The 23647-nt window shown below is 41.0% G+C and overlaps 1 protein-coding gene across 10 annotated transcripts in view; it reads left to right on the plus strand.

Moving 5' to 3' along the window:
• The first annotated feature begins 309 nt into the window (after window positions 1-309).
• Window positions 310-23647, plus strand: part of CLIP1 (CAP-Gly domain containing linker protein 1) — a 98677-nt gene continuing 75339 nt past the window's right edge. For 5 of the 10 annotated variants that reach the window (XR_010918219.1, XM_067539562.1, XM_067539565.1 and 2 more), the window contains exon 1: window positions 1712-2465. The gene's annotated coding sequence lies outside the window, so the exon portion shown is untranslated. Of the gene's footprint in view, window positions 665-1705; window positions 2466-23647 lie in introns of those variants that run through there. The other 5 variants (XM_067539569.1, XM_067539570.1, XM_067539563.1 and 2 more) reach the window with 4 other exon arrangements.

A 23647-nucleotide genomic window follows, 5' to 3' on the forward strand; every position in this document is an offset into this window, starting at 1 on the left:
CTGCGGGTGTTGCCAGGATCCTGGGGGAGGGGGCTCCAAAACCGTCTCCCGTGGGATCTGCCTGAGGCGGCTGCATGGGTCTTGTCAATTTCAAAGCCAAAGCTGGGGGCGGGGGAAGGTGTGATGCTAACACACAGTCCTGTCCGCGCGCCTGGGAATGAATGACAAGATTCCCCCTCTCATCAGTAAAAGGGGACAGTCCCTGCGTTTTAAGGGATGTGGCATTTCCAGCAGGGTCTGACTCTGAAATTGTCCTTTCGGGCTGGAAAACCTTCTCCTCCCCAATGCTGTCACGCCTTCCATTGACGGGGACGTGTGTCTTCGCTCCTCTCGCAGCAGCAAAGGGGTGGGGGGCAGAGAAATCCCTTCCTTCACCCTCCCACCTGGGCAAGGGGGCCTGCTCCCTGAGGAGACGGCGAAGGAGGCTCCCCGGCTCTCGGTGTGTGAGCGAACAAAGGCGGGGAGGGAAGGAATGGGGGGCGGGGAGACAAAGGGGAAGGAAGAACAGGCGCCCCCCCCCGCTGCTGCAGTCTCCGCCTTGAAGTGCCTGAGGCCGGGCCGGGCGCAGACGTTGTCTGTCTACCCCGCCCCCTCCCGAGCCGGAGAGGCGCCGCCGCAGAGGGCCGGCTGGGTCGGACGGAGCAGCGAGCCGGAGACACCAAAGGTGAGGGGGGCCGCTGGGGCCCTGCCCGCGGCGGAGCCGGGGCGTTGGGACCTGGGCTCGCCGGGAAGGTGTCTGGCGGGGGGGGGTGCGGAGGCAGCTGTCGCCGTCTCTGGTGCGGCCTCCCTGCTGCGGCTTCCCGCCCCCTCCGGTGGCTCCTCAGGACTTGGCGCGCTTCCTGCCTGAGGGGATGGCGGGGGCCCGGGGGTCCGTCCCTGCCCCGTGTAGGCGGCCTGGGGATCCTTGCCCCGCAGCTCCGGCGTTGCCAGGGCGATAAGCAGCCGGTTCCGCTGGTTCTAGCGAGCCCGCCCGGCGTGTGCGATGGCTCCGCCTGAGCCGCTCCGCTGCGGGGGGTGGCGGTGCGTCTCCACAGGCAGCCCGGCTCGGGGCCGGAGCGCGGGCCGCCCTCCATGAACTCGGAGGCGGGCTGCGGCGGGGGGGGTGGCCCGCAGGAATCAACTGGTGGCTGGGTTGGGCTGGGATCGCTTCGGCCCAGGAGATCGGAGGCGGCCTCGTCTCCTACAGGCGGGGGCTGGGGACCTTTGAAGTCCACGCCGAGCCCGCAGAACCGAGGCGGCCTGCAAGGTGCGTCTGCCTGCGAGGCCCGCGCCCAGGAGTCTGCCCCGACTTTGTCCTGGAGGGAGCGGCGCTATGTCGAGCCTGTGGGGATTTGAATGTGGGTTTTTTTTCTCCTGGGGGGGGTTCAAGAGCTTCCGTTGGGACGCTGACTGTTCTCACACACCCCACGTTAGTACTGGCCAGGTGTTGAGACGTTGGTTATTTATCAGTAATCTGCTTTTTAAATTTTTTTTAATGTACCCTGACTTTCGTGATGTCAGCTTTGTTCCCTGCGTCTGCATTATTTTTGGAAATTGCTGATCTGCAGATGAGACGCCCACATGTGCCACCTCCCCGTGCCAGGGAGCTAGTAGTACCAGAACATATTACTGTGTTCCAATCACGCGTCTTCCCCCTTTGGATCTAGCACCACTTGATGGGTTTTGTTGGTCTCTTCCTAAACCAGACAAGGAGAGGAAGCATTGTCTAGTGGCTAAAGCATAGGCCAGCACTAGGAGACTTGAGTTATTTTCTTTTCTTGACTCTGGGAAGGCCACAAACTGTGTTGTGCCTTAGTTACTCCGGCTGTAAAATGGGTGTGGGAAGATGAGGACATTCACAAATTGCTCTGAGATCATTGGGTGGGAAGAGCTAGAGAAGTGTGATGTCTGTGTTGTAAAAACAAGTTATAGTAGGTAATGTTATAAATACCTTTTCGGGAAAGTAAAAGCAAAAAAAAAAGGGCTGCAGGAGAAGAAATGCAGGGAGAGAACTTTAATGGCTGTTGTTCTGTTGCATATTTTATTTAAAGAATCATGAGTGGTATACAACCTTAACTTTTCTGTTGAAACTCAAAGCCAGGGAGTAATTTCTTTCTTGTTCCTCATACAACATGAAACAAAATTGCAAATGAAGTAAAATGGAGAGAAATTGAGCAACATTTTTTTTTCTTTAACAACAAGCTATCTTAGGCTATGTCTTCACTGACAGTGGCAAATTGGCCGCCATCAGATCGATTTCTCTGGATCAACTGAGTGGTCAGTGAAGACCCGCTCTGTCAATCCAGTAATTGACGTATTAAGACCACCTTGTCAAGTGGTGCAGCGCTGCGTCGACAGGAACACGGTTCCTGTCAGCGCAGTGCAGTGAAGACGGTGCGCAGAACAGCAGCTGAGAAGTCGATGGGAATTACGCAAGTTTTTGCAAAGTTTGCGCAACTCCAGTCGACTGCCACTAATTCTACAAGGTAAGTGAAGACAAGCCCTTAGTCTTTGCTATGTGTAAGTGTTTAGTTACTGGCAAGGCTCTGGTTCTTTGCATACTTAAAATACATGATAGTCTAAAGTGCTAACGGAAAAAACAATATAAGGAAGTTATTAGTTCTTCTCTTGTTTAAAATAATCAGCATTACAGTCTTTGTTCCCCTTAATACATAGTGAAGGATTTCCTGTGCTGCATTAAACTTTAGTGTATTTGTGTATATCTCTGCATATATTTTTCTCTAATATAGCATTGTAGATAAATTATTTTTTAATTGTAGTCTTGAGAGTGGACTACCACTAGGATCAGCCTTGCTGATCGATGCATGCTTTTATTTGTATGGTTGTATTTTGTTTATGTGTGTGTATTTTGTCCCGCTCAAAATTTTTCTCTTCCTGGAGGTATAGTACATTTGTCTTTGACTGTGTCAATTGGGTGAGGTATGCTGAGGGAAAAGTACGAAGTTCTCTAGTTTTTTAAATGATCAGGTCTTTGGAACTGGAGGCTAAATCTATTTATACTGAATCAATATAAAATACTACATTTCATATTAATAAAGACTAGTTTAAAATGCTGTCACTGATACATCCCCGTTTCTGTGGTACTCATATAGGGCATTTGGTTTAACTGAATGTGGCTAATACCAATTAACACGAAAACGTTATTGTAGCTGCATTCTTTTTTGTTAAATTTTGCATGTCATTCCTGTGTAGTAATAGAAATTAGAGGGAGAGAAGGTCTCTTAGGTCCCATCTAGTCTATCCCCTTCTCACCCTAGTGCAAGATTGTTTTCCATGATATGCTCTCTAGACCAGTAGTTCTCAACCAGGGATATGTATACCCCTGAGGGTACACAGATGTCTTCCAGGGGGTACATCATCTCCTCTAGATATTTGCCTAGGCTACATAAAAAGCAAAGTCAGTACAAACTAAAATTTCATACAGACAGAATGTGAAAGTAAGCTATTTTTCAGTAATAATGAACTATGGCACACTTTTTTGTATTTTTGTCTGATTTTGTAAGCAAGTAGTTTTTAAGTGAAGTGAAACTTGGGGTACGCAAGACAAATCAGACTCTTGAAAGGGACACAGTAGTCTAGAAAGGTTGAGAACTGCTGCTCTAGACTAGTTTTAGACCTTTGTCTTGCAAACATGCACTGCCTTAAGCTCATACATATAAGTAGTTCCATTGATGTCAATAGGACTACTCACTGTTTAAAGTTAAGCATGTCTGTTAGAGGTTCTTAATATCTCTATTTAAAATGGGGCTTTCAACATTTCTTTCAGGAGATCATTCCATAGCCCTCAATCTCACTCTTAAATTTTTCCTGATATTTAGCCTACATTTTTCCTTGATTAAAGGGATGCTACTCACTTAAAAATATTATATTTAAATAAAATTTCTTTATTCATGTTACCAACAACTGTATATTAAAGGTGAAATAATTTTGCACTAATTTTATTTGTCACTGATTATGCTGTTTCTTTACTTTTTTGCATTTCAGCTTAAAAAATCAAGTAATTTTCAATTGTAGGTTTTTGCTTCAAAGTGTTGCCAACTCTTGTGATGAGCCTTGTGATATGTGGTGCTTTTCTTAAAGCCCCACTTCTTGGAGTGAGATGATTACTTGTGAATCTCAGTTTCCATTTTCTTTTCTTTTTTTTTTTTTTTTTTTTTTAAGTACATTTATAACCCTTATGATTGTGGAGAAAAGCTTGAAAACATGAACCATAATGGCTCAATGACAAGAAGTCAAATAATATTTTTATTTTTTTATTTTTAAAAAAACTTTTTTATGGTTTTTAAGACAATCACATTTTGGGGAATAGAATAATGATATTTGAATGCATATGTTCAGCAATATTGTATTCATAGTGCTAAGATGTTTTGGGTTTCAAACACTGCAAGGGAATGTTCTTTTTTAAATAAAGTGTAAAATAAAACAGTTTTTAATGTGTGGAAATGCTTCTGTTGATCTTAGCTTTCATAAAAGCTTGTTTGTTTGTTTGTTTGTTTTGTTTTTGTTTTTTAAAAGGGGGAGTCCTTGAGTACTTACTTGTGTGAAAACCACAGACTGCCTAGTCACATGGTAAAATAAAACCTTTTTTCCTACTGCAGAGGCAGTTTTAGGAGGAAGAGTGACTAGTACCACTTCCTGGGAGGTGTTCCTTGGGATTTGGGGATCTCCTAGCCAAGTACTGACACAGCCCAAGTCTAATTAGTATATGATTAATGTTGATGTATGTCAACACCTATGGCACCATGACTTTTCTTCCTTGTAGTTTTCACTGGGTAGACCATTTAGTGTCCTCTTCTTTGTTTCCTTAGTTATGTAAAGGTTTTTCGTGGGAGTGATTGAGAATATTTCACCTGAGATCTTCGTTAAGAAAAATCAAGTCATTGTGTTCCAATATAATTTTTCAAATCCCTCTTTCTTCATCTCTTTGTCTAAGAGATTCAGGTCAAATGTTAACTCCGTACCTTATATGCAAACTTTCAGATGTCTGAATTAATGCAGTGGTTTTCAAACTGTGGTATGCATAGCCCATGGGGTACGCGAGCTCTCGGCAGGGGGTACGTGAGAAAACCATATAATGGCAGACAATGCACTTTATTTAGTTAGACTTGGCAATCTAATTATAAGTATATTATGTGACTCTATCTCAGATGGGGGTACGCAATAGACTATATTATTTGGAAAGGGGTGCACAGCCTAAAAGTTTGAAAACCACTGAATTAATGCAACCACTGTTTAGATCTTTGACATTCCTTTAGTGTCGTTTCGCATTGTATTTTCTACATTGACATGTAGAAAAGTGTTGGGATCCTCAATGGTTATTTAATTGGTTATTTTAGCATGTTTAGAAATGCCTCAGTTGGATGCAGTTTTATTATTTGAAATGAAAGGCATGTTTATAGTGCAGGGTTGATGATCTCAGCTCTCCTGAGCTAGGTGCCAGTTCTTGGTGGAGTAACAAGGCACCACTCCTCTCTTTTTAATTACAATATCAGAACCAGCCCTGCAGGTCATGTAGTATCTATGTTCTTAAGCAGATCTTGGCTTGGGGGTCTTGGTGGTAGAAGGAGAGGTAAGGTAGGAAAATAGTGAGCCTACCACATTTCTTCTCTCCTTTCCTCTCCTCCCCCACCAATCTCATGTCAAGCCCCAATTAATAGCTTCAAATTATAATTAACTATATTCCTTGCTCTGCACTCTGAGCAATTCCTCATGTGTTCTGGGCTCTTCCAAAATGACTGCTGGGGAATATTAAATAAGAAACAGAAATTACACATTTTAAGGACTCTGAGTCTCAGTGCTAGAAGATTAAAGGAAAAATTTTCTAGGTAACTGGTTTTACTCTATAGCTGATTGAGACTCCTTGAAATTTGGATCCACTGTGGGAGACAGGTGCCATTTGTGGAAACATGAATGGAGAGACGTAAATAGCGGTCTCTCCCAGGGGCCTGTCCTGGGACCATTACTATTTGACATATTCATAAATGATCTGGAAAAAGGGAAAAATAGTGAGGTGGCAAAATTTGCAGATGATACAAAATTACTCAAGATAAGTCCAAAGCCAACTGCAAAGAGTTAAAAAGGGATCCCACAAAACTGGGTGACTGGGCAACAAAATGGCAGATGAAATTCAATATTGATAAATGCAAAGTAATGCACATTGGAAGACAGAATCCCAGCTATACATATAAAATGAGGGAGCCTAAATTAGCTGTTACCACTTAAGAAAGATCTTGGAGTTGTGGATAGTTCTCTGAAAACATTTGTTCAGTGTGCAGTGGCAGTCAAAAAAGCTAACGGTGTTGGGAATCATTAGGAAAGAGGGAGATGATAATACAGAAAATATCATATTGCCTCTCTATATGTCCATGGTATGCCCACATCTTGAATACTGTGTGCAGATCTGGTCGCCCCATTTCAAAAAAGATATATTGGAATTGGAAAAGGTACAGAAAAGGGCAGCTAAAATTATTAGGGGTATGGAAAAACTTCCATAGGAGGAGAGATTGATAAGACTGGGAATTTTCATCTTGGAAAAGAAATGACTAAGGGGGGATATGATAGAGATCTATAAAGTCATGACTGGTGTGGAGAAAGTAAATAAGGAAATGATTATTTATTCCTTCTAATAGACAAGAACTAGGGGTCACCAAATAAAATTAATAGGCAGCAGGTTTAAAACAAATAAAAGGAAGTGTATTTTTCACACAGTGCACAGTCAACCTGTGGAACGCTTTGCCAGAGGATGTTGTGAAGACCGAGACTATAACAGGGTTCAAAAAAGAACTAGATATGTTCATGGAGGTTAGGTCCATCGATGGTTATTAACCAGGATGGGCAGAGATGCAAAAACATGCCCGAAAGTGTCTCTAGCCTTTGTTTGCCAGAAGCTGGGAATGGGATGGATCACTTTGACTACTGTTCTGTTCATTCTCTTTGAGGCACCGGCATTGGCCACTGTCGGAAGACAGGATACTGGGCTAGATGGACCATTGGTCTGACCCAATATGACTGTTCTTACATTCTAGGAAAACTTCAGACTTTTAACAATTTAGACACTGCTCAAACTGATGCACACCAAAATCTCAGTGTCCATCACAAACTGTATGTGTTTAGCAAGGGTATAAATACTTCAGTCCCAGGAGAAAACCAACCACTGTTGGTAAACAAATGACCTGTTTGTGTCTACACACACACACACACTTGTAAATGTAGGGCCACAGCAAATCTTTGTATTTTAGGGGGGGTCTATACAATCAAAGCTTTTACAGTGTTCACCTTTCCCAGGAAGGTGAAGATATTTCAGGATGCACCTAAGGGATGGTTATTTTAGAGGTTTGTTGTTTTGTAAGTTGAGACCAAAAATTTCCCTTCTTTTTGATCTCTTGTCAGCATTCTGCTCACTGTTTAGTATTTTTCCCAGCAGGACTTAATATCCTACTTATGTTGAAAGGAAATTGTTTTAGTAACTCCACCTACTTATAGGTCAGAGGAGTGAGCCTCTTCTTTATCATGCAGTATCTACATGCAAAGCTATTGAGATTCCTCATTTGGTTCCCTTTGAAAAATTCAGAAGGAAGAAGCAGATGTTAACAAATGACTAATTAAAAGGACTAAGATCAGTGAAAAATTCTTCTGCTTCCCAATCCAAAAGCCTCAGTTGGACAGAATGATGTACGTTTAAAACAAGAGACTCTCTAATCTTTCATACACTAACAACTTGAACCAGAATGTTAGCTTAACACCGTACATTCTGCAAATATAGGCCGTTTGTCAGCTATTTCCCTTGTTAATTAGAGGTGGGAATGTTTTTCTTAAAATCTAGCAACTGTGTTTTGAAATAGCAACATAGCTTTACAAAGAATTACTCATAATGACCTTAGCCAAAAGTCTGTAACACTTCAAAATGACCCCTTATTTATCTTTCCAATACTTGATTATTGAAAGTGAAATGCATAATTCTTCATGGTTCTCTGGTGCATTCCGTCAAGGGATTTTATAGCACTTCAGGAATTTGAATTAAGTACGCTGGTAGATAAGTAACCATCCCTCTTTTACACATGGGTAAACTGAGGTGCAGAGATGAGGTGACTCACCCACAGTCCTGTAGGAGGAAGTCTGTGGCAGAGGCAGGAATAGAACTCAGGCTTATATTCTATGTAAAGATCTTTCTGGGATGCTGGGATAGATAATGTCTGTAAAATTATTTGAGATCTTGGGCCTTCTATTGCACCGTCCATCCAAAGCATCTTCTGGTGCCTTTACTGTGCCTTACCGTATACTTCCTCCCTACAAGCTTCTACTTTCTCCCACAAAAACAAATACAAATCTCTGTAGTTTACCCAGTTTTAAATGAGATGATGTACTACCCAGGGTGAAGAGAAAAGAATGCAAAAAATGGATACAACACGATCAAGAGTATGTTTCAAGTTTACAAACTCAATGAGCCGTAAAGAAGATAGCTAGAAAGATGAAATATATAGAGATATTCATAATTTGTAACATTTTGTTAATACTATATGTGACTGAGAGGTGTAGAATCTATGTAGATTGTTCATTGATAAGTAATGTGATGTGTTTGTTCACAACCTTGGACCTAGTCAGGCCAAGATTGTGGTGCTTTTATATGGTTAGCAAGGAGAATGGTTTTATGTAATCATTATACATTTATATCTGTTTAAACGAGAGATTCTCAGATCTTGGCTCTGCAGCCTCACAAGGCACAGGGCGCGGTCTTGCCTACAGACTGGGCGGCCTCATCATGTCTATGAGTCTGATCAGCATTCTCTTCATTCTCCATCTCTGGTGAGACTGTAGGGAGAGTGTTTTAAAAAAAACGGGACTATTGCTGCTTTGACCTGTCCTTCCAGGCACCAGGGAGAAGAGGTGGGAGAGGAAGGAAGCAATATTATTTCACCTTCCAGTATCCTGGAGACAGGCACAGGTGAGGGAGAGAGACCCTCTTATCGCCTGACTTTTCAGGAACTAAGGCTCCCTGAGTTACAGAGAAACAAGAAATATTCATGGTGCAATATTCTAATATGCTTTGTGATAATGTGGGATGAATTGTGACTATTATGTGTGTGACTACAACTCTATTTGATGAAGCGGCTCTTTGAGGTTGATTACACTGGACACTGGTTTAGACCTGTTACATAACCTGAAGATTTTCAGTATCTCTTCTAGTAATCATATAGATCATATAGATACATAATACAATTTGTAGCATTAAACTTTTGTGAGCATAATCCTTGGCTAGCATTATCATGGTCACCCTAACTGGTTATACTTTCTCTCAAGGTGTGCTGTGTTGGTGGAGAAATATCTTTGAAGGAGAAACTTCTTAACTTAATAGTGAGAATCTTTTGGTTTATATTTTAAAGACTATTTGAAATACAATGTACCCTAAGCAGTCTGTGCATATAATAAAAACCTTATGCAGCAAATGAGTTTCCTGCAATGGTCCTAATAGTGTCCAGTGTTTTGAGGGCAGTTCAGAAGTGCAAAAGATTGAAACAAATTTCATTCAGTTTACTTTAACTAGACATAACTTAAGTTATCAGAGGTGTGCACATCCAGGAATAGGTCCATAAAGAGAGAATATAAATATAAAGAGTATATCTTATCAAATACAGAATGATTCATAATGCTAACCTGGCCTGAATCTTACAAAATAGCAAGAGAGAAAAATCCTGCTTTGTGGTTCAGGCAGGATGGGTATCTAGCTCAGTATGCTTTGCGTGAAGATAGAATTCTTTTCATGCCAGGGATAGTGCATTTCTGGTTGGGATATGGTAAAGTGCAGTTATAGTTAGAAAAGTAGCTATGACAACTTATAGAAAAGTGAAAATGGCAACAGCCGATCTGTTTCTCTGTCTGAGAAAAGTATTTCTGCTTAGTTTACTGTTGAAATGAGGTTTTCATTCCTTGTGATCCTGCAAAGTCCACACAGTTATGGGAGAGTGAACTGGACCCTATTCTACCTTGTGCATCACCAGTTGATTCGTTAAGCAAGCTTCAAATGCAAAATATTTACTGTTGATGCATGAACTACAAAGAGCACAATCACATAGCGGGCTGAGTTTTTGGTGCTGGCAGTTACCAAAACATCTTGTAAACTGAATAAATGTGATCTGGTCTCAAAAAGAAATAAAAATGGAACTGTACAAAGCAAAATATTTAGTGTTACTTTTTATAGTAGAAAAGCTCTATAAGAACATGTCTCAAATCAACATGTAAAAACATTAGGATGATTCATAGTACCAGCATTAAATGACGTAACTGTAAAATGTAGAGAGACAAAACAAGAGAGAAGTCGTCTTCTGATCTTTGGGCTACTCATGACTATCTTTAGTTACCCTGTGTTGAATACAAGTAGCCAAACATGGACCCCAAAATGCCAGCCTATGTAACATGGTCTTGAATTTTATTTATGTATTTTTGATTTAAATAAAAACTAGAGATACTTGTCTAAGGCTCTACGTGTCCTAGTACATCATTAACAATATCATTAACATCTCAGCAGGATTAAAATAGTAAATTCAACAACAATTGATCAGTTTAAAAGTGACCCCTTCTACAAAGGCTGTTGTGTCAGTGCAGGCTGTTGTATTTTAGTTTATTACTTAAGATGCTTACAGCTTTTTTCCTGGCTAGCTTCCACCTTGCACTTGTTACTGTTTTCAGTAAAGGTTTGGAGCTAAAAATACAGACTGAATCTTGCACTCAGTCACATGCCCCTCAAGTACAGAAAAACATATAATTGCTAAGTAGCTAATTGTCTTTAGTGGGTATGTACTTTGAGACCCTGTTGTGATTTTTATAGTTCCAAAACGGTTGTATTTAAATAGTGAGTGGGTAAGAACAGAAAGTGTGTTCTGGATTACCTAGAAACAATTCTGTAAAACTAATATATGCAGACTTCCAAATTCATCTTTTGATTTAATTATCGTAATACTAGCACTGACTTTGAAGCTTAGTGGGATATTGTATACTGAAATATTCTTTCATTGTAAATGTAGGCCAACATTTTCAAAATTGTCTACTGATTTTGTGTGTCTCAATTTTTGGGTGCTCAACTTGAGACTATTTAAAGGGCCTGTTTTTGCAGGGCAGGTGCTTTCTTAAAATCAGGCCCCTTTAAGGTGTCTCAAGTTAGGTGCCTTAAAGAGCAATTACATAAATAATAGTCAAATTGCCACCCCATGCATTAAAAATAATGAATCAGACCCAAAAAATTTGTGAGATTTTAAAAATAATAACTAAGGCCCCCTTTTTATTTGCCTTCTGGTTTTTGAATGTAGGGTTCACATTTTTAAGCTTTTCTCTGCAATCATGTAGGTTAGAAACCTACTTTTTACAGAAGTTGAGGCTTTAAGAAGAACATCAAATATTGAGAGAGCTGGTAATGCAGGTGCCTCTGAGTGACTGATGCTGGTCTCAGCAAAAAGCAGCAGTAGACAGTTGAAAAGTAAAGCATATAGATGCAAAGGGGGGAAAGGAAACATTTTCACAGAGTTTAGTTCCTTACAGAGTAGTTATTGCAAGAAGTAAATACTAAATCGATGCAAAGAAAAATATTTTGTTTAGAATTGAGATTTGATGGCAGTTAGATCATGGGAAACATTTTCAAAGGATCCAAATCCCAAAGACTTTTAATGAGACTTAGATACCAAAGTCACTTGGGGCCCAGGTCCTCTATGGTGGGTCCTAATTTCCATTGATTTCAATACTTAGATACTTTTGAAAATTTTACCCTAGATCTTACGGAATTGTGTTTGTGGTCTCTTAAGGTAGCTACTCTAGGTAGTATAAACAGTAAATCTGAATAGTGCTGAAAACACTTATTCATTGTAAAGTGTTGGCCTTTGGAACTTTATTTTGTTGTTGTATGTAAACATATGTAATCGTACAAAGTATTGCTTTCCTGCGAGGGTTTGAGCTCTGTGTAATGCTTGTGAACCAGAAGATAACTCCTCACTCCTCCCCCCAACTTTCTGACTTCAAGCCAATCTCATGATTATTTGAGGTCTGAGTCATGATTTTTTTTTTTTATTAATTTTTTTTTTTTGAATGCTTGGCATTGGCAATACTGGTTTAATACTTATGTTTTAGAAAACACCACGGATGTGAAACTGAAAGTTAAGAAACTGCGTCCAGGCTGATGTTTTAAAGTACTCTTCTTATGCTGTATCATTTTAACTCAAGAAAAATGGATTTCCTGGTTTTGGTGGGCTGTGTTGAAATGCATTTTTCCATATTTTTACCAGTTTACACCAAATGAAATACTCCCTTATTCTGTAACATGTTGTTATGACTTCTTCACAATATGCTCGGAGTTTCCTTTTAGATATTTGCCATACAACCAGCACCCTGGTTAAATATATAATTCCCCAGTTTTAAAGACTCATGCGCCTAGTCTATTAAATACTCAAAAAGCTTGTGTAAAGTAGGTAGCTTTGTAGGCAACGGTTCTTAAAATTCATATAACTTCTGCAAAGTATTAGTATGTTCAACAAAATTAACAAGCTGAAATGATTTCTTCTTTAGAATTTGGAAATTTGGCATTTAAAGGCGTATGCAAAGGGCATTTAATCTCTTAAATAAGTTAATTATGATAATCTTCTTAATGAATCTTGAATAACTCATGCATGACTTGCTGTGGATGAATGTACACAAAATAATTTTCACACTGTTATTCTACATGTACCTCTTGTATGAGAAATAATGTTCCAGCATGAAAATATGACACAGAGGGTCAAGTATGTGTGTACAGATATATAATTATCGTGAACAGGAGACTGGTTTAGGCAGTGTGCATTTTGAGTTGATTTAAGTGGTAGACTGCTTCATTCTAAAACGTCCTGTTCCCTGTGGCTCTAGCCACATATTATCAATTTCACATTCTCCATGTAAACTCTATTTATCCTGTGGCTTAGTTAGTGAGCTGAAACGTTGGCCTAAAGAGGTTTCTACTTTGAACTGTTACAAAGCCAACAAAGGTGCAAATACAGTAATTACCAGTTAAAACAGTATACAACTGTGATCTGTAAGGAGGGAGAGTCTAGTTGTGGTAGAGTATTGTGTTGCCTTTCAAGTGATGTCACCTATGTTTTTATTAAAAAAAATTATCTATTCTGATCTCTCTTCTTGGCATGACTGTATGGATCTTAAGTGGACTACCCTGAGTATGTAGCTTTTTTAATCCAAGTGTTATACACTTGATCGTGGTGACAGTAGTGGCTGCTAATTTAGAAGTATTGTATATTAAAGAAGACCATGATGAGCAGCCCTTTAACCACAGGACATTTCATCCTTTAATTGGCTCAAAGTAAACTGTTTGAAACAATGTGAGCAGCAATGTTTCTGGATGTTAAATCATCTTATATTGTGGCTTACAATTGAGAGAGCCAATAGCTTAAGTGTCAGCGTTAAATACATATTTTAAGTTTAATTAATTAGCAGCTTATATGAGTGGCTGGAGCTAAGTATGCTTCATCTTCCTCTTTCTTCCTAGTATACTCTGGCTGAAATTTTCAAAAATACTACGGATTTAGATGCCTCAATTTTTGAATGCCCAACTTGAGGTGTCCTGAGGAAGCTGGATTTTTCAGAAAGTAGTGTGCATGTGCCCCTGGAAACTTAGGTTCCTTTAAGGAAGGATGAGTACAAATTGGAGAGAGTCAAGTGGAGGGTAACAAAAATGATTAGGGGGCTGGAGTACATGACTTAAGAGGAGAGGCTGAGGGAACTGGGCTTATTTTGTCTGCAGAAGAGAAGAGTGATGAGGGAGTTGATCACGGCCTTCAACTACCTGAAAGGGGGTTCCAGAGAGGATGGAGTTAGGCCGTTCTCAGTAGTGGCGGATGACAGAAGAAGGAGCAATGGTCTCAAGTTGCAGTGGGGGAGGTGTAAATTGGTATTAGGAAAAAGTTTTTCACGAGGAGGGTGGTGAAGCACTGGAATGAGTTACCTAGGGAGGTGGTGGAATCTCCATCCTTACAGGTTTTTGAGGTGTGGCTTGACAAAGCCCTGACTGGGATGATTTATTTGGAGTTGGTCCCGCTTTGAGAAGGGGGTTGGACTTGATGATCTCCTGAGGTCCCTTCCATCCCTAATCTATGATTCTATGACCAATAAAGATTCTTTTGCACAGGAGTGGAGAGAAATAGAAGTAATAGCAGCTAGTTTCCTTGATTTGGACACTTACATCATTTTAGTTACCACAAGAGATGTGTCAAAATTGATAATTTTCTAGGCCCTAACTGGAAATATTTTAATACACAACTGCTTAAGATCAGTTTGTGCAAAGCAAAACAAAAACATATTTCCACATTCTTCCCAACTCTGCTAGGAGATACTAGTGTGAAAATTAAGGTGCTGGCTCTTTCTAAATGTAGAATCTGCATGTTAGCTGTGAAGATAACACATTTTAGTAAATTGCTGCTGTTAAATTTTTTTAGTGACTTGTTGCATTAAGGTATAATTTCAGTAAAGCTAAATTGCGTAGAGTTAAGTATACAAGTGATTGTGTTACCCTTGACTTTTTGGAGGCTTGTTTATTGAAGAAAACAAATGACACAGCAGATATATAACCCATGACTGCAGAGAATGAGATTAAAATATGAATGAGCAATCTAAGCCAAGAAATACAATATTAGAATGTTCTAGCTCCCGGTCTGCTGAATGTTTGCCAAACTTTATTTGAAAATAACTTTGGGAACTGCCTGTGCAAAACCAAAATGTAACCTCTTAGGGTATTTTATAGAAGTTGGTAGAATAAGATTTTTAGTCCTCTCTTGGCAGAAAATAGACGACAGCTACAAAGTGTAGTGAGGTAATGAAATTAGTTAATGCTAGGAGTAAGTATGGATGCTAGAAGCTTAGCACCTATCAGTTTGCAAGGAAGCAAGGGCTCAGTAACCAGTGGGAAGAAAAGAAGTTTTATGCTTCTGTCAGTCCCTCTGTCGTCTTCCTGATGCGTCAGTGCACTCTGCTCTGGCAACGTGAAAAGGAAGTTTAGGGTTAGATGATACCAAGAGATACTCTCTCTCCCAAGGGAGCAAAGTCTGAGTACATCATGGAGCTTTTTGTATTTTTAAATGCCCCCACATTTCAAATCTTGCTAAAGTCTGTTTTATTATATTTGCTTAATAGTTTTCTACAATTGCAGTTTCCTGCGCAGTGAACACTGTAGAAGAAAAGCACAGATATTTACAGAAGTTAAGTAGCCCTCTAGGAACTCTTCCCCCTCCAAAAAAATAAAATCTAGTATGAAGAATACTGCAGAGCAGCTGTAGTTTGTTGCATTAACATATCTTCATTTTAATCTACAATACAATTAACACAAAAGCCAGTAGTAAGTATCCTCTTCAAATGAACATGTACCTTGGTTTTCTATAGATTTTAAAATATCTATATTTTATATACATTTCTAGTGGAGCCACAGAATGTATTCATGCTAATATCTTCTTAGTTTTATTAAGGAGTGAAGTAATTCTCCTCCCTGTAACCTACATGTCAAATAGTAGCAAATATCTGTCTTCAGAGCCTCAACAATAAATTGTTGCTTTTCAGAATTACATGTATTTATTTAACAAATAAATATTTCAGATTTCAACCAGGCACTGTTATTGTAAAATTGCACCAGACAGGCAAATGTGGCTCTTAATTGGAGAAGATAGGCCGATAGGGTACCTCCATAAAGCTAACACAGTCCTTCGTATAATTCCAGTAGGAGTTCTTATAGACATTCTGGCAATTGACTGCTTACTTGTGACATCAGAGACAGTGAGGTCACAATACAAAGAGGGGAAAAAATAAATGCACACGTTCTTAACTTACATGTTGGTACTGTCTGCATCCTAAGAGCCGAGTTCAGGGATTTTATGCTTGCAAAAGTTGATGCCGTCAGAAGCAGTACAAGGATCTGTACCTTTGGATCCTGTTCTAGGCACTAGTGTTGTGACACATGGGTACAGGAAAGAGACATCTCATATCTTTGCAGGTGAGAAGAGATCAGATTTTCATCTTTTTAAAATATATTTGTAATTTTGTATCAATATGTATATTTAGTTAATTTGGGATCTTAACACTTTTTAAAAAAAGCTCACTTTTAATCACTCACAGCTATTGTATCTCTAAACATTAATATAGTTAATACCACTTCAGATTTATAATTTTCCTAAACACAATACCCACAAGAAATTGGCCAACTAATAATGGAAAGGCTGAAGGTCAGTCATATATAGTTGATGTGTGTTAAAGGGAAAATACATATTAAAGATGTACAATATGTGGTTTGACTGCATTCCTTTTCCCTAACCCTTTGTATGTTGCTTGTTCTCTTAGGCCATGATCTTGCAATCATATATGCTAGTGTGGACTTCTGTACCTCTGGAGAGGCCCACTGACTTCAAGGAGCTTTTGCACAGGTGCATGCGTCCTTGCTAGTGGATTGGATTCCTGGATTGGAGCCCTCATTGGGGCAGGGATTATGTCTTCATGCATGTTTGGGCACTGCTGGAATACAATAAAAAATAACATCTATTTTCCACTACAGAATTTCTCTGTGGAACAGCTGCATACAACACTAAAAAACCAAATATAATTAACATTAAAGGAAAAACAGTTTTTGGAAATTTCAAATAATCTGTGTTAAGTACACTATTAAATAAATACATTTTCAAGAATGTATGAAATTGAACAGTTTCGTACAACAAGAGCATCCATAATGAGGCTGATTAAATGATGGATCTGTTGCCTTCCCCTGCTTTATTCTTTCCTTACTAACAATCAATCTCTGACAAAAGGTAGATCTAGCTAGCCAGACAGGGAAAGACCCCAGAATTCTGAAAATATCACATCTTAGACTGTACTTATGGAATACAGATGTTGTCAAAGAACATTAATAAAACACAAGTGCAAAGTTTTCATGGTTTAAAGACTATAACCCAAAAGATAGTTATGGCATATGTTGTATCTTTATCATCATTAGTAGTCTTAATACACTAAGAAATCAAAAGTCAGGTTTGTTCTTTCAAACATTCTGTTCCAGCTGCTGTCTCAAAATTACTCCTAATGTCGTACAGCATGTTGACTGAAATTAGTACACAATAACTAAACTAAGCTGCTCCACTTTGGTTATTTTGGGGAGCTTCCTTTTGGACAAAAAGGGCAGTTTAGTCTTCATACGTGTCATTTCTCTGGCCCATGTGCTGGAACTAAATAAGGTGCCAGTTGCAGGATATAAGCAATAGGGAATCTGGATCCAAAACCTTGATAGACTGTGCTGTCCTCCTCTGGCCTCATCCCATCTCTCAATTATACACCTCATTGAGAAAACTTACTGCTTCCCTATAGAGATAGTAGACCCAGGACATTTCTGGTGGAGAGATGTCATGCCTAACTCAAGGCACTGATTTAGACATACTTCCTCCAGAGCACTATTATTGCTTTTCTTTCCGTAACTGAAATGGCACTTTTACCTTCTGGGATTAGAAATAACAAGTTTGACATTAAATTCTGATCCAGGCATCATCATTTTATCAGATGTGGAGCTTGCCAAGCCAATTTGTGTCAGCCTCATCATCGAAGGGCAGAGCTCTGAGACCACCAACAAATTTGGTTAGAGGGCAGTTGTCCGTGATGTACGACGCTGTCTGTCTTTGGCCACAGCCATATGTGGGATCCTCTCATTGGCCCAGGTATGAAGGCTGGCTGCACACTGACCTTGGTCCATTCAGAAATCAGTTCAGAAGGGCTCTTGGGTGGCATATCAAATCAAAGTCAGGATCACACATGACCTGGTCATTTATAAGAGATTGGTTTCTGACATCAGCTGCATACCATTCTTTGATGTTGTACTCACATTGACATTGCAAAGAAACATGGGCAGGGCAAGTAGACCCACAATGGATGACTTGACGACCAGAATGCTCTTGGATGGTCGAAGAGGACTGTGCATAGTGATAGGTTTGGGTTTTCACTGATCTTCTCAACCATTCTGGGTGTAGCATCCTCACAATGGATGTATGGAGGAGTGATGTTGGTTAACATGGGGAGCCAGAGCATTGGTGTGAATTTAATTGTCCCAGTTGCAGTGCGTATGGTTGAATATAGTTGTGTGTCAACCGACTCAATGTGAGACAAATGGAGTCAGACTGGAGTATAGTATAGTTCTCATTCTCAGTTCTCAATCATCTCTTCCCATTGTGCCCATCTAGCAACATCCCGTCACTCGATTAGGTTATCAGCAACATCTGCATTACCAGAGGATTCATGCCTGGTAGTGTGCGTTGGTGCCACCAGCCCAGTTTGGACTCCTGCTGGCATTGGTAGCCACTAATGGGCTGGATGTTGAGGAGAAGCATTTTGGGAATCTCCAAGTGATACAAATGATAAAAGTTAGCTGTAGAAAACTATACTAGCCTTATTCAGGTACCAGTAAAAAGGCCTTAGTTTCTTGAACATCTAGCTTGTGGCATTTTCCAACTGAATGACCCTGTTCTTTGGTATGAACCACCTCTTATCTTTGGTTTGAGTCCAGATAAATTCAGAAGTGACTTTGTCATTAATCTCAGGCACTGTTAATTGGTTCAGGAAAAATGAGTTAGTAGGCTCAGTTCAGACCATCTCTGAGATTTGGAGCAAACCACGATGGGGGCCCAGGCTCACGTTAGGCAGTGGCGTACGAAGGGGGCCAGGTCACTGGCCTGTGGGGGGGGGTGCTGGGCTGGCCCTTCACGACGCGCAGGAGACAGGGGATGCAGGAGACTCTGAGGGGCGCTCCTTAGCGCCTCCCCCCTACGTGTCATGTATGGCTGCTCTGTCTGAGCTGGCGCTGGGCTGTGGGGCTGCAGCGGGAAAAGCGGGCGCCATGTGGCAGGTAAGTGCAGGGAGGAGGGGGGTGCGGTGGCGGAGTCAAGCCTGTATTTGTGCCTCCCTGGCCTCACATCGTCGTCCGTCCTCCCCCGTTTCCCCCGCAGGTACAGATCCCTCCTCCCCGGGGCAGCTGAGGGGTGGCACCCAGACCCCTCCTGCCCTGTGGGGGAGAGGGTGTGAGGCCTATGGGGGGCGCAAATGTAGGCTTGGCTCCTGGGCACCGGAGACCCTCGGTACGCCACTGACTTTAGCGTGTTCATGCTTCGGGAAAGGTTCTACAGTGTAGTGTGGAAGTGGGGCCGGTGGCTTCCTTTTTGACTTGCCCTTTATACAGCAGCTGGAGTCCTGTAGTTTGAACTAGAAAGCATATGGAAACTTCCACTTGCCAGGTTGGTGAGCAAAGGGCTGTGAGGATACATTGCCCACACTCTACATTTGGAAAAGGCCACAGGCTCTCTGCTTGTACGTATAGACGCTATTTTAAAGCTGGAGATCTACAAATAACGGTGGGAGGGAAAACGACCACCCTTTAAAGAGCATGCCACAGCAACACATTAATGTATCCGCTTGTTTTCTGGTAAAGAAAATGTGGTGATGGTGCATGCCCGACTCCTTCCACACACTTTCACCTGCTCAGTCCCTCCCAGAATAAATCTTATTTTTCATTGCTGAAATTGGCTCCCTGGAGTTTTGGGGCTTTTTTCCCCTTAGAAGAGATTTTCTCCAGAACAGATTGAAAATGAGACCACAGTGCTGCTGCTTTTAACCTGGATTTAATTAACAGTGCAGATTATTTGGCACATGGTGTGTTTGCCTTGCTAATGGTACTGAAATAATGCAAAGAATTACAATTTATTTTGCCAGCATGAAGATGAACTAAATTATAACCATGAAATGGGCATTGTGACAAGTCTGCTAAGCTTGCCTGACTCCAGGTCAGACAAGGAATAGCTCCAGTAAAGTGTGTGCTGTAATTTTCCTGCCCTACAAGTTATGGGTTTGCTGCTTTTGTTAATTGTCCCCTTGGGAAGAAGGCAGTGAACAGCACCACACTATGCAGCCATTGAGCCAGCTATTGAATCAATGTCTAGTGAAGCGCTTCGACTTTGGAAGGAAGGGGGTGGGGAATATTTTAAATATTCTGCCTTCGTGGGTGGGATTCCTTCTGAAGTTAAGGAGACAAGGGAAGGCATTTAAAAAATGTAACTTCCATTGTGAGGAAATCAACATATTAGGAACATGTCAGTGACACTGAAAAGCTACAGAATTCAGGACCCTGATTATGGAGCTCACCTGCCAACATTTGAATACCATAAACAGGGACATTTGCGCTCCAGGGCCTCTGCAAGCTTGCCTGTGTTTCGAGATTATTTTCAAGATCAGATGTTACATTTAGTCTAGCACCTCTATGCCACACAGATACTGACTTCTTTGTTTTTGTCGGCGTGTGCTCCTCTCCACCCCTTCCACCCAGGCACCCCCCCCCCACCCGCTGCTCCCTCCTTTCTGCCCCCTCCTGCCTTAAGGATGACCAACGGGGGCGGGGGGGGGAATGGAGAGGGGGCCCAGAGGAGTGAGTGGCGAGGCCTTGGGGGAAAGGATCAGAGCATGGATGGGGCCACAGTCCAGGCGCCTGTGGGGGGCCCCCCCACACATCTCGAGAGCTTCCAGCAGCAGTGTGCCAAAGGTATCTGGCCAGTGCGCCTCCAAAGGTATGTGTGCCCCATCCAGCATTTCTTGCCCTATTTGGGGAGGCTTAGCCTCCCAAACCTCTTGTACCTGCCGCCCAAGCAGTGGCTCATGGGTGCTGAGCAACTCCTATTTTTTTTCAGTAGGTGCTTGAGCCTGGAGCACCCACAGGGTCGGCGCCTTTGCTTATGCCATGCCATGCTACCTGAGGTGAGCAGTATGTGTGTGTACTCCATTGACACAGGAGGGGATAGCTGTGTGTTACTTGAAGTGGCTTTTAACAACTGATCCTGAAAACATAAACACAAGCTTGTACAGTAGTATAAATCTGACCTTGGAAGAAAAATAGATGCTGTTTTTAAGTTTAAATGAAGTAAAATGATCTGAAAAAGCTTTTTGGAAATTGGAAAAAAATGGTTTTGTTTTGAGAGCATTCACTCCTTAGTGGGGGTAATTGGCACACTTGCATTTTTGTTACAAACTTTCATCTTAACTAGGCACAAAATACTTTGATTAAATACAAATAGTCAAACAACCCCATTTAAATGAGTTGAAGGTTGAAGCACAAACCAACGAAGGGAAGGAATGTCAAAAAGTCCAAAAGAGATTCAACAACTCTGTGCTTCTAACTTGATTTTCCCTCTTAGGGCATGTCTACACGTGGCTGGCCCATGCCAGATAACTCAGGCTCACGGGGCTCGGGCTAAGGGGCTGTTTAGCTGCGGTGTAGATGTTCGGGCTTGGGCTGGAGCCTGGGCACTGGGTAAGAGGGTCCCAGAGCCCAGGCTCAATCCCGAGCCCAAATGTTTACACTGCGATTGAACAGCCCCTTAACCCAAGCCCTGCAAGCACAAGTCAGCAGGCACAGGCCAACCTGGGGTGTCTGACTGCAGTGTAGACATGCCCTTAGTTCTGTTATTTCCTTGATGACTATGTGTTTGCCTGTCACATTTGTTATTGGGTCCAGTGCTGCTGCTGGTTCTCTGGCTCAGCACAGTAAATGTGGATCAAGTTTGTTTTTATCACTGACTTCAGAAGCATGGCTGCCTTGTCCCCTGACTCTAAGATTTATTTTTAAAATCTTTGCTCATCCATCATCACCTCTGTAGATTTCATAGCAGCAAAACTTTTAACCCTCTACACTTGGCCTCTCTCTTCTGCCTGCCGCTGTTTCTTGTAGATAATCTCACAAAATAATCATCTTGAGGGTTTTCAGGGTATGCTTAGGTCAGGGATTTACACCACTAGCATTATATTAAACAGATTGTGGCTTTTAAATGAATACAGGATACTGTTGCATTGAAAAGACATAACATGCATCTTTCTTTATTCCGCTCCTGTTTACCCTACTCCCCTTCCCCCAAAGGGAAAGTGCTTATCTCTTTTTCTCTCTGCCTGTTTAGTTAATTGCACAGCAAGTCGTCTTCTTTTTTTATTATGTACACGTGGCAAAGAGCAGAAATAGAGGGTTTGGAGATGGGCGATGAAAATGTAGAGAGAGTGAAAAGATTAGGACTGTTCAATTTAGATGGGATGTGAGACCTGCATATGAAATAATAAACGACACAGAGAAAGTAAATCAGGCAGTCCTACTTATTATAATGTAGTAATAAGGGGGCATTCAATATAAATTGAAAGGCAGCTAATTTAAAACAAATACAAGGAAATAACTTTTTCTGTACAAACATATAACAAATCTTTGGAACTCACTTCCACAAGATATCATTGAGTCCAGGTGTTTAGGGAGATTCTAGGAAAGAATTATATAAATCATGAGTGTCCATTTGGATTGGGCAGGAAAGAGTAGGAGGTGTATAAAAGCCCCATGCTTCAGGTCATCAGTCAACTTCTAACTGCCAGAATTTAGGAAGCAACTCTCTCTGTGACCAGGTTATTTAGTAATTGTCCACTATGGGGTTCTTGCACTTTCTTCTTAAAACTTTTTTACTGGCCAGTGACAGAGAGGACACTGAATTAAATGGGCCATTGATCTGATCTAGTATGGCAAGTCCTATGTTCCTGTGTTTGTACTGAATCCTCCCTTATTGAAAACTTGGACTTGAAACCAGCAGAGTCAAACTGGCCATGATTATACAATCAGGTAGAGTGAGAGAATGAAATGTCTGATTACAACAGCTCTGTTAGTCTTCTGCAGTCATTATTGCTGCCTTTCTGCCCTGCTTATTTTTCTTCTATGTTAATTGTAGAGTTATTGCATGTCCTGGAAAGGAATAAAGATGCAGGTTATTGCAAGTGGGAACTGCTTCAGAAGAAGTGCGGTAATATTCCTTGTTCACGCCATGAAATTTTAGTAATGAGATCATTATGCAGAGTTAAATCTAGTGTATGTTTCAAGATACAATATCTCACAAATCTGTGCCTTTGTCAGTGACTGGTATTTCCTCTTTTTCCTCTTGCATTCCTCCCTTGGTCTCAAAGACTTAATGATCCAAAGTATCATGATCACCTTGCTGAGGACCATGTAAGATTCTCTTTCAAGCTAGTTGCTGATACTTGGTCAGAAAGAAGATTGCTTTTTAAGTTGAATTTCTTAATTTAATGCTGTCTGGTCCTTTCCCTCTTCTTCACTTTCCTCCAGGGGTTTTGGCTTTGAGTTTAGGTTTTGGCAAGATCATGTGACAAAGTTCAGGTAGTAATTTGTAGCTTTTCCAAAAAATACCTTTAAATCACAAATTAAAACTTATTTAGGGAGAAGAAAAATGGAGGTAGAAAAGCATATGAGCTGGCTTATTACAGCTAGCCTTGGAACAAGCTACAGGCATAAATCTTGATTTTAAAACATTTGTTTTTAGTGACGAATCAGTTTCCTTCTCTTTGGGCTCAACAGTAGGCTGTCTTATTCAGTATTGATGGGACCGCATCCCCTGTGAGAATACTGAAATGGACTATGATGTTACTGATACAGCTACAATTAATGAAGACTTTTGCAGTTGTAACCTGTAACTTGTGAGAGCAAGCATTGCAATGGTGGCATTGAGAATTCCTGTATTGCTGAAGTTGGCTACAAACCTAATCACTGATGTATTAAACTACAAGCCTTTATTTGAATAACTTTAAC

This window comes from Emydura macquarii, unplaced genomic scaffold, assembly GCF_026122565.2.
Source record: "Emydura macquarii macquarii isolate MOO-44397 ecotype Brisbane River unplaced genomic scaffold, CSIRO-AGI_Emac_v2 contig_554, whole genome shotgun sequence".
In the NCBI taxonomy this organism is placed as follows: Eukaryota; Metazoa; Chordata; order Testudines; family Chelidae; genus Emydura; species Emydura macquarii.